The sequence below is a fragment of the Coregonus lavaretus genome (genome assembly GCF_964263955.1).
Source record: "Coregonus lavaretus genome assembly, chromosome: 2".
Lineage (NCBI taxonomy): Eukaryota > Metazoa > Chordata > Actinopteri > Salmoniformes > Salmonidae > Coregonus > Coregonus lavaretus.
This window is the reverse complement of record NC_139989.1, coordinates 13393902-13406193: the sequence shown is the minus strand read 5'-3', so window position 1 is coordinate 13406193 and position 12292 is coordinate 13393902. Positions and strand designations below refer to the sequence as shown.

The following is a 12292-nucleotide window of genomic DNA, read 5'->3' as shown; positions in this document are numbered from 1 at the left end:
ATTTCTGAACCTAAACACACCCTCAACACTCCCTGCAATGTTTCTACCCCTCTCTCCCCTCTCTCTTTCTATTTCACTCACCAGACACTCCTCTCCCAAATGCACAGTTTCAACATTAATGAACCTCACACGCCTTGTTTTCAAATTTAGATCTGCACTACACGAAAAATTAAAAAACTATTCTCCAACTTTTAATGCTAAATCACGCCTATCAGTAACGTACATACACACCATTACTTTACAGTTATGCAAGTGGATATGCGAACTTTGGCACTGCCCAGAGCTCAGTGTTGTAAAAGTGTTCTGCTCTGCTCTGGATGGAATGCACTGACAGGTCTAGACCTGAACTTCCGCATAGACCAGGAAACTAAAGTAACAGTCGTTGAGTCAGATACAGTCCAACTCAACATCCAACCCTTCATGAGTTGTGGTGTTTGTTCAGTATTATTAGAGAGAAAACTAGACATAATTGACATCCAAGAACCTGCTATTATTCTATCGATAAGTGGAAAAGGATTACACAGGTATCAAAGGTGAGTTCCATTTCTGTTATTGTTGGGATACACTTGACCCACTGAAGAAACGATATAGCTAACCATTGTCTTCCAATGCTGCTTGCATATACAGTATGTACTGAAAGAGTACCTTTACTGACAATAGGATGATCTCCTCATTTGTCAATGTCAATCATGTTTGTTATTTTCTCTACATCAGGCTTAAGCAAATCATTTTTATGTCTTTATCTAAATTTCAGATACCATCAATGTGAAAATGTATATTCAATAGACATGTCAGATTATGTACACGAGTATGTCTGTGTTGTCAAGTTTTCCTGAGTGATATATATAATTAATATCAGATTAAAAAAGTTCAGAGAGTGGCCAGTTTATTAGGTACACCCATCTAGTACTGGGTCGGACCACCCTTTTCCTCCAGAACAGCCTGAATTCTTCGGGGCATGGATTCTACAAGGTGTGGCATTCAAACGTTGCTCAATTTGTATAAAGTGACCTAACGTGTGCCAGGAAAACATTCCCCACACCATTACACCACTGCCACCAGCCTGTACCGTTGACACGGTAGAGTGTGGTTAGAGTGTCTACCTTGAGATTGGAAGGATGGGAGTTCGATCTCTGGCCGAGTCATACCAAAGTCATAAAATGGGACCCGATGCGTCTCTGCTTCGCACTCAGCATTAAGGAGATAGATTGGGGTTAAGGCCCTGCGATAGACTAGCGTCTTGTCCAGGGGGTGTACATCAAGCTGCCTCATGCTACAGAAACAGGAGATCTGCTCCTATGAGCCATTCTGGCTTGTGCCAGTTCTTGTCTATTTTATCTCTCCAACTAGGGTTGACCATTAACTAAATATAGGATGATGTATGACTCAGGAGCCAGGGGAGAATGACTTGGTTAGCCTCTAATTCCACCAGGAAGGCCAGTAGAGTAGTTATCTTCTCCCTATTGGTGTTGAGAAAGTTGTCTCCTGGCAGCTGAGATGACAACCAATGATTGCAAGACGCTATTACAGAGAGAGAAGCAAAATCACTTGTGAAATATCTCTCTCAATACTTTCCAATAAGAAAGGGAAGGAGTGACCAGGGGGAAAAGCAATTTCAGAAGGTCAGGCGTATTTGAACTGTCATATGTATGCTGAAGTAAATAAGCAGAATTTATATTGACTGAATGTTGGAAGACTTAGATTGCATTTCTCTAAAATTTAAATCAGTCTGGTCAGTTTGACAGCTTGAGTTGTTTTCATTCAAGTAACTGTCACACTATTTTGAAGTGCCAGTTTTTCAAGATGGAATATGTGGGTGCATATTCTAGTTGCCTACATAGTCTTTACAATGTAGATATCAGGGTTGGGGTCAATTCTAATTTAATTTCAAATTCCAAATTCCATTCTGGAATTCAAGCAGGAAGTGGAGAATTTACTTGGAGTTGAATTGGAATTGCAGCAATCTTCAAAAAACATAATTAGAATTGAATTGGAATTGTAAAATAAAATCATCCCTGGAATGGAATTGGATTTGAATTGGAATGTAGACTGTCTAAATATTAATTGAATTGCAATTGAGGAAGAAATCCATCCTTGGAATGGAATTTGAATTGAACTGGAATTTAGACTGTCTGAATTAGAATTTAATTTGAATTAGAAAATAAAAACATCCTTGGAATGGAATTGGAATTTAGAATTTTAAAACCTGAATTGTATTATAATTGTGCAAATTTCAGTTACTGGAGTTAATGCATTTAGAATTGAAATTGAATGCAAACTTTGTTTTAAATCAAATAATTATAATGATATACATAACTTTGTATGCATGATTTTTTTTTTGGTTGTCTAATGAGAAGTTGACGTGCAATATATTTCCAGTTATGTTATTTGGTCCAATTAAAGTGATAGTTCACCTAAATTACCTTACCCTTTAAAGCTGCAATATGTAACTTTTTGGTAGACCTGACCAAATTCACATAGAAATGTGTATTATTGATCTGTCATTCTCATTGAAAGCAAGTCTAAGAACCGGTATATCTGTTCTATGTGAGCTATTTTTATGCTTCCCATTCTTAAGTTTCCTTTTTGCGTCTTTTACTTTCAGTTTTTTACACCAGCTTCAAACAGCTGAAAATACAATATTTTTGGTTATAGAAAATATATTTCACAGCGGTTTAGATGGTACAATGATTCTCTACACTATACTTGCTTGTTTTGTCACATAAACTGAAATTAGGCGAACTATTAGAATTTTTGCAACCAAGAAATGGCGGAGCGATTTCTGCATAGAGCATCGTTAAGCAGTCTATGAACTATGACATTGCCATTTTGTAATTTGGGTACAAAATCCTATCCATTAAGGATGCCTTTTATATGGATGCAAAATTCTAATTCCACAGAGTATTGTTTATTCAATTATTCTGTATTGATTTATAATTCTACAACATATGTCATTTAGCAGACATTTTTGTGTTGCTTACTTTTAGCCTTGGAGAAATACATTTTAAATGGTGTAAGAGGGCTGATTTAACATACAGTGCCTTCAGAATATTCACACCATTTGACACATTTTGTTGTGTTACAGCCTGAATTTAAAGTGGATTAAATAGAGATTTTGTGTCACTGGCCTACACACAATACCCCATAATGTCAACATGGAATTATGTCTTTCAATTTTTTAAAACAGATTTAATAAAAAATGAAAAGCTGAAATGTCTTGAGTCAATATTCAACCCCTTTGTTATGGCAAGCTTAAATAAGTTCAAGAGTAAAAATGTGCTTAACAAGTCACGTAATAAGTTGCATGGACTGCAATAATAGTGTTTAACATGATTTTTGAATGACTACCTCATCTCTGTACCCCACACATACAATTATCTGTAAATAAAAAAAGCAGACATTGAATATCCCTTTGAGCATGGTGACGTTATTAATTACTCTTTGGATGGTGAATCAATACACCCAGTCACTACAAAGATACAGGCTTCCTTCCTAACTCAGTTGCTGATGAGGGAGGAAACCGCTCAGGGATTTCACCTTGAGGCCAATGGTGACTTTAAAACAGTAACAGAGTTTAATGGCTGTGATAGGAGAAAACTGAGGATGGATCAAAAACGTTGTAGTTACTCCACAATACTAACCTAATTGACAGAGTGAAAAGAAGGAAGCCTGTACAGGAAAAAAAATATTCCAAACATGCATCCTGTTTGCAATAAGGCACTAAAGTAAAACTGCAAAAAATGTGGCAAAGAAATTAACTTTATGTCCTGAATACAAAGCGTAATGTTTGGGGCAAATCCAACACACATCACTGAGTACCACTCTTCATACTTTCAAGCATGGTGGTGGCTGCATCATGTAATGGGTATGCTTGTCATCGGCAAGGACTAGGGAGTTTCTTTTTATGATGAAAACAAACGGAATAGTGCTAAGCACAGGCAAAATCCTAGAGGAAAACCTGGTTCAGTCTGCTTTCCGAAGAGACAATAACCTAAAACACAAGGCCAAATATACACTGCAGTTGCTCACCGAGACGACATTGAATGTTCCTGAGTGGCCTAGTGACAGTTTTGACTTAAATCGTCTTGAAAATATATGGCAAGACTTTAAAATGGCTGTCTAGCAATGATCAACAACCAACTTGACAGAGCTTGAAGAATTTTTTTAATAATAACGTGCAAATATTGTACTATCTAGATGTGCAAAGGTTCACCTTCCAGCAGGACAATGACCTTAAGCATACTGCTAAAGCAACACTTGAGTGGTTTAAGGGGAAACATTCAAATGTCTTGGAATGGCCTAGTCAAAGCCCAGACCTCAATCCAATTGAGAATCTGTGGTATGACTTAAAGATCGCTGTACACCAGCGGAACCCATCCAACTTGAAGGAGCTGGAGCAGTTTTTCCTTGAAGAATGGGCAGAAATCCCAGTGGCTAGATATGCCAAGTTTATAGAGACATACCCCAAGAGACTTGCAGCTGTAATTGCTGAAAAAGGTGTCTCTACAAAGTATTGACTTTGGGGGGGGTGAATAGTTATGCACGCTCAAGTTTTCTGTTTTTTTGTCTTATTTCTTGTTTGTTTCAGAATAAAAAAGATTTAGCATCTTCAAAGTGGTAGGCGTGTTGTTTAAATCAAATGATATAACCCCCCCAAAAAACCATTTAAATTCCAGGTTGTAAGGCAACAAAATAGGAAAAATGACAAGGGGGGTGAATACTTTCGCAAGCCACTGTATTTCCATAACGCTTTGTGTGGTTTTGGCACTATTGTCTGGTTTTGTGACAACTTCCAGCTTTTGACACTGATTCTGTTTGTTAGGTTTTTAAACACCCCTTGACTTTGTCCACATTTTGTTGTGTTACAAGGTAGGATTAAAATTGATTTAATTGTAATTTTTTGTCAACGATCTACACAAAGTACTCTCTAAAGTCAAAGTGAAAGAACAAAATCATACTTAAAAAAAATATATAAAAATAAGCTCTGTCAAGTTGGTTGTTGATCATTGCTAGACAGCCATAGATTTTTAAGTCGATTTAAGTCAAAACTGCAACTAGGCCACTCAGGAACATTCAATGTCATCTTGGTAAGCAACTCCAGTGTATATTTTGCCTTGTGTTTTAGGTTATTGTCCTGCTGAAAGGTGAATTTGTCTCCCAGTGTCTGTTCGGAAAGAAGACCGAACCGGGTTTTCCTCTAGGATTTTTCCTTGGCTTAGCTCTGTTTCGTTTCTTTTTATCCTAATAAACTCCCTAGTCCTTGCCAATGATAAACATACCCATAACATGATGCAGCCACCACCATGCTTGAAAATATGAAGAGTAATACTCAGTGATGTGTTGGATCCGACCCCAAATATAACACTTTGTATTCAGTTTTACTTTAGTGCCTTATTGCAAACAGGATGCATGTCTGGAATTTTTGTATTCTGTACAGGCTTCCTTCTTTTTCACATGTCATTTAGGTTAGTATTTTGGAGTAACTGCAATGTTTTTTTTATCCATCCTCAGTTTTCTCCTATTGCAGCCAATAAACTCTGTAACTGTTTTAAAGTCACCATTGGCCTCATGGTGAAATCCCTGAGTGGTTTCCTTCCTTTCCGGCAACTGAGTTAGGAAGGACGCCTGTATTTTTGTAGTGACTGGGTGTATTGCTACATCATCCAAAGTGTAATTATTAACTTCACAATGCTCAAACGGATATTCAATGTCTGCTTTTAAAATGTTTACCTATCTACCAATAGGTGCCCTTCTTTGCGAGGCATTGGAAAACCTCCCTGGTCTTTGTTGTTGAATCTGTGTTTGAAATTCACTGCTCGAACAAAATGTGGAAACAAAATGTGGAAAAAGTCAAGGGGTGTGAATACTTTCTGAAGGCACTGTACAAGCTACATGTGTTCAAATCTGCTCACTATTTTGATAAGGCAAAAAGCTAAGCAAACAAGTTATGAAAATGTAAGTTATAGAAAATTATACCAAAAGGAATTGAGGCCGAAATCTCTATTTTTGTACTGTTGATAAAATGTGAAATTCATCATAATTCAATATACCTAGCTAGAGGTCCTGCAATGGCTTGAGTTAGTCTGCCTCTGGCAACCATGTCCAATTGACATGGAAAACGGTTCAAGGTTCAGAACACATTATCCTACAGCCTTGACCCTCTGTGAAAACATACTATAGCTTTGGTCATGCTGGTCGCCTCAGTTCCAAACACGAAGCACTTCTATTCTCACTGCAGAACTACTGTATATTTGGCTAAAACACGAGATGCTTCTTACCTGTACTTGTTTTGATGATCGCTGAACAGAAGAAGTAAACTGACAGAGGTGTCATGCCTATAGGGGGCGCAGGGGCATGTGCCCCCTCAGATTTATCCTGTTAAATTTTTTTATAATTTGTTGTTGTTTCTCTGTAATACTACTAGCCACCTAGCAATTATATGGAGTTTAGCTAGCCCAGATACAGTGGGGAAAAAAAGTATTTAGTCAGCCACCAATTGTGCAAGTTCTCCCACTTAAAAAGTTGAGAGAGGCCTGTAATTTTCATCATAGGTACACGTCAACTATGACCGACAAATTGAGTTTTTTTTTCTCCAGAAAATCACATTGTAGGATTTTTTATGAATTTATTTGCAAATTATGGTGGAAAATAAGTATTTGGTCACCTACAAACAAGCAAGATTTCTGGCTCTCACAGACCTGTAACTTCTTCTTTAAGAGGCTCCTCTGTCCTCCACTCGTTACCTGTATTAATGGCACCTGTTTGAACTTGTTATCAGTATAAAAGACACCTGTCCACAACCTCAAACAGTCACACTCCAAACTCCACTATGGCCAAGACCAAAGTGCTGTCAAAGGACACCAGAAACAAAATTGTAGACCTGCACCAGGCTGGGAAGACTGAATCTGCAATAGGTAAGCAACTTGGTTTGAAGAAATCAACTGTGGGAGCAATTATTAGGAAATGGAAGACATACAAGACCACTGATAATCTCCCTCGATCTGGGGCTCCACGCAAGATCTCACCCCGTGGGGTCAAAATGATCACAAGAACGGTGAGCAAAAATCCCAGAACCACACGGGGGAACCTAGTGAATGACCTGCAGAGAGCTGGGACCAAAGTAACAAAGCCTACCATCAGTAACACACTACGCCGCCAGGGACTCAAATCCTGCAGTGCCAGACGTGCCCCCCTGCTTAAGCCAGTACATGTCCAGGCCCGTCTGAAGTTTGCTAGAGTGCATTTGGATGATCCAGAAGAGGATTGGGAGAATGTCATATGGTCAGATGAAACCAAAATATTACTTTTTGGTAAAAACTCAACTTGTCGTGTTTGGAGGACAAAGAATGCTGAGTTGCATCCAAAGAACACCATACCTACTGTGAAGCATGGGGGTGGAAACATCATGCTTTGGGGCTGTTTTTCTGCAAAGGGACCAGGACGACTGATCCGTGTAAAGGAAAGAATGAATGGGGCCATGTATCGTGAGATTTTGAGTGAAAACCTCCTTCCATCAGCAAGGGCATTGAAGATGAAACGTGGCTGTGTCTTTCAGCATGACAATGATCCCAAACACACCGCCCGGGCAACAAAGGAGTGGCTTCGTAAGAAGCATTTCAAGGTCCTGGAGAGGCCTAGCCAGTCTCCAGATCTCAACCCCATAGAAAATCTTTGGAGGGAGTTGAAAGTCCGTGTTGCCCAGCGACAGCCCCAAAACATCACTGCTCTAGAGGAGATCTGCATGGAGGAATGGGCCAAAATACCAGCAACAGTGTGTGAAAACCTTGTGAAGACTTACAGAAAACGTTTGACCTGGGTCATTGCCAACAAAGGGTATATAACAAAGTAGTGAGAAACTTTTGTTATTGACCAAATACTTATTTTCCACCATAATTTGCAAATAAATTCATAAAAAATCCTACATTTTGTCTGTCATAGTTGACGTGTACCTATGATGAAAATTACAGGCCTCTCTCATCTTTTCAAGTGGGAGAACTTGCACAATTGGTGGCTGACTAAATACTTTTTTTCCCCACTGTAGGTTCCCAATCTCCCAACCTTTAGAAAGGCAAGAAATAATTAAATATACTGAATAAGACTCACATTCCTTTCAATCTTTTACCTAGATTTTAGCAGAGATGCAGAGAAGCACATTTTGTTTCTTTAAAAAAAGAACCCCAGTCAGGAGGATACAGACAGCTGAAGAGATATGCTTAAATATGCAGAAAAATAGACATAGAGTTGCAGGAAAAAGCTGTTTTAGGTGTTCGAATAATGCAAAATTCTCAGACTTCCGGACCACCCCCAGCCATCCTCACGTACTTTGTGCCCCCTCAGATTTTTGGGTTGCATGACGCCCCTGAGAACACATGTACTCTTCATCTGAGTCTACAAACCTCCATGTTGATAGAATCACACAACATTTCAAGAAAAATGCCTTCCTCATACACATACAGTTTGAATTGCAGCTCACTTCAAGTTGATGCAATGGTTTAAAGACCTAGCTGTTTTGTGTTTACACAAACTGTCATTGTAACAAATGCGGTGTCCGTCTTGCATGACATTTCATGTAGCAGAATAATGGGTGTTCACTGACAACTAAGATGTTATTGGTTTTGCTGACATCACTTTGCAGCTTACAACTCAACTGTTTGTTTTTGTTTGTTTACATCCTGTGTTCAAGCCCATGTCTTGAAATGGGTGGAGCTCATGAGCAAAATGAAGCTATGTGGTTTGACTGTCATCTGTAGAGGGGTGGGGCCACAGATTATCTTGATAGCAATAGGTTTTTGCACCAATCAGATAATAGAGCCTTGAACATAAACTAGGTCAGTGCTGCCAACTGATTTCTGTTGAATACCTTCTACCATGTTTGCTCAGGGTTGAAAATAACCACTAACCATAGCCGACGGATTGAGTATTGTACCTGGCTTCTCTCAATTCGTCCTCTCTGGCAAGGTGGAATTTGTATTTATTAAGGATCCCCATTAGCTCTTCCTGGGGTTCAAACAAAATAAGAAAAAAGTCATAGCTAGATAATATATAAGATACGAATGCCGTAAAAGCTATTTGTAGGTGTTGTTAGGTCACGTTTCACCCATTCTCTAGCTACTGACACTGGCCTCTCATTCAAGCTAAGGGTGTTAGTTACCACTATGATTCAGAGGGATTGGGTTAAATGCAGAAGACATTTCGGTTGAATGCATTCAGTTGTGCAACTGACTAGGTATCCCTTTTCCCTTTCCCTGTTCTGACCATTTGCTGCAATGTCAACCTTTTAGTGATTTTTCAGTAACTTCAGAGGCAATTCTGAGATTTGGCACTGTGCACTTTAGTATCCTCTTCAAAATGATGCCTTTAAACACAGCTGGCTGGATCTAAATGACCAATACACTAATCCTTTCCTCCTGTGAAATCCAAGAACAAATGGAAACTGGCATCAACTACACAATGTGTTTGTATGTAGCTCAGTTAGTAGAGCATGGCGCTTGCAACGCCAGGGTTGTGGGTTCGTTTCCCATGGGGGCATACGCCAGGGTTGTGGCTTCGTTTCCCATGGGGGGCCAGTATGAAAATGTATGCACTCACTAACTGTAAGTCGCTCTGGATAAGAGTGTCTGCTAAATGACTAAAATGTAAATGTATGTTTTGTAGATTGCTGACATTGCCAGAAATCACTGGGAGATGGCAATTGTATGATATCCTTGGGTTGTCATAACACAAAGCAAAACAGAAACCCAATGCAGAGTGGAAAACAACTACAGAGCATTGAAGTAGGGGATACCTATTAAGGAAGGATGCTCTGTCTATTTTTCTCATTGTTTCATCTGCTCTCTTAACCCTCCCGTTGTCCTAGGGTCAAAATGACCCGCCACTGTGTTGAACCAACTTTATTAAATTTTTATATTTTTGGGATCATTTGTGAGAAGGAGGCAGTGAGACTTCAAAGAAAGTATCACTGCCTCCTTCTCACAAATGATCAAAAAAATAAAAAAATTAAATAAAGTTGGTTCAACACAGTGGCGGGTCATTTTGACCCTAGGACAACGGGAGGGTTAAACAGTTGTAACCACACAAACCTCTGCGTTAGCTAGCCTAGGGGTTAGGGTTAGGGGTTAGGGTTAAGTTTAGGAGTTAGGTTAAAGGGTTAAGGTTAGGGTTAGGGGAAGGGGAAGGGGATAGCTAAAAAGGTTAAGGTTAAGGTTAGGGGAAGGGTTAGCTAAAAAGGTTAAGGTTAAGGTTAGGGGAAGGGTTAGCCAACATGCTAAGTACAATAGTTTCAAAGTACCTAAAAAGTAGTAAGTAGTTGAAAAGTTGCTAATTACCTAAAATGCTAAAGTTGTCAGTTATGAGATTTAAACTCGCAACCTTTGGGTTGCTACACGTTCGCGTTATATGCCTGACCAACCACTCTACTTTCGTTTTTGCCTTAAGTAACCATCAGTCTTATCTAACCATACCAAACGTAACATGTCATACTAATTTGAGTGTCCCGGATTTACATTTACAATATTACGTCTATGAGACCAGGCTGGCTACATCTGAGGGACAGAAGGAACTTTGTTTACATTTGGCTGTATTGTCTTGAATTTGCCCAAGTTTAATACTGAAGATTTTCAACTGTTTGCCCATAATCAGATTTTGAGTGAAATAAGAGTTATGTGTTGTGAGTGTTAAACTGACAGGATTCTATATTAGATATGATCATGTTAACCTCATGGGGTATTTAGCGAGGACCAAATACACAAGGTTTATAAAGTGAATAGGATTGCAGTGCTTGCAAAAGACATTGCATGTTACAATCTCCAGCAACCTTCACAAATACTTTCAACATCACGAGAAGCAAGAGGAAGTTGCCCTGTAACCACTTCCCTCTGTTTTGGGACACAACGGACATTCTAGGGTGGGGGAGTAACACTATATACCCACATACACAGGTGTTATCTGTACAAACAAGTGCTCAATCTGTTATGGGTTAACATAGTTTTCAAACTAAGAGAAACTTGATACCACTAATGTTACTGTACATAAAGATGGCTGCATGAAGCAGTGAATCACATTTTACCTTGAAAAGTCAATGTTGGCCGAATGCCAGTCTAGTAGGTTGTTGATCATATCTTGACAAAACATTTATTTTCAATGGTTTCTTTTTATATGAATTCTGGATTTGACATTAATTGTATGTGAATTATGCATGAGTATATTTAATTACATATCCTATACATCTCACCAATCCTATATCACTACTAAAGTAGCCATATTCTACAATAGAAAAACACGATGTGTTTTGACAGCACACCATAATGTTTGTTCGACTACAGTAAATGGGGCTTAACATAATGTGTGTGAGAACGAGGCAGTATAATGTACATCATGACTACGGTAGCTCTCGATATGGCTCTTCTAGGACTGTTTTCAATTAAAACAAAGCTCGCAATCTATTGTTTTACTTTGACTTAAGTAAATAAAATTGATGGAAGTGGCCCCATGATAAATTAAGCCTGCACACTCATGCCAACGATAGTCCCATGGGAGTCATAGTATGACAGCTGAGGACATGATAATGTCTGATTTAAAGTTGGTCTGGATTTTCCTTCTTGATGAGTAACTTCATAAGCAACTAATTCAAAATGATGGTACCATGATTGAGTAATAATGTATGGTATAACTTACTCACTCAACCTTTACCCTCAGTTAATTTAATGACTGACCGGGCATACCAAAATCATACTATTTTAACTTAATTTACCATATCATCCACAGTATTTTCCTGAGTTTGAGAACGAAAAGGTCCAGTGGTCTTGAATGTAATCAAGGCAATGACAATTTATGACGTCATTTTACAAGTATCAAAGGGGAAAATATCACTGGCTGCATTTCAAATGTATAAAAGCAACAGCCCTAATCTAAGATCTCAACGTACATACTCTATCAGTGATATAGGTGTAGCATTTCTGGGCATGGGGAAGGTCTGTTTGAACGGTTGTTGTTTTGTTTGGCCTAACCAGGAAGTGAATTCCAGTATCTGATCAACTGACTTTCTTAAAGTTCCACATTATTGGATTATCAACCAAACAGCATAATGGACTAGTAATGTTTGTACTCATGCAGTTCCCCAAAAATGAGTTTTGAAAGGCACTGCATGTCTTGACAAGGAATGAATGCCTGGAGTTATACATACCATGCTTTATTTCCTGGAGTCTGTTGCGGAGGTTGAGCAAGAAGGTTTGGCTCTTATCGACATATTACGAATGAAAACATTCTATAGTGCATTGATCTCTTACAGTTGGCG

At 38.8% G+C, this 12292-nt stretch overlaps 1 protein-coding gene across 1 annotated transcript in view; it reads left to right on the top strand.

Annotated features, from left to right (window-relative positions):
• Nucleotides 1–377: 377 nt before the first annotated feature.
• Nucleotides 378–12292, top strand: part of apbb1ip (amyloid beta (A4) precursor protein-binding, family B, member 1 interacting protein) — a 33193-nt gene continuing 21278 nt past the window's right edge. Inside the window, exon 1 of the mRNA XM_084179059.1 lies at nt 378–533. The gene's annotated coding sequence lies outside the window, so the exon portion shown is untranslated. The remainder of the gene's footprint in view (nt 534–12292) is intronic.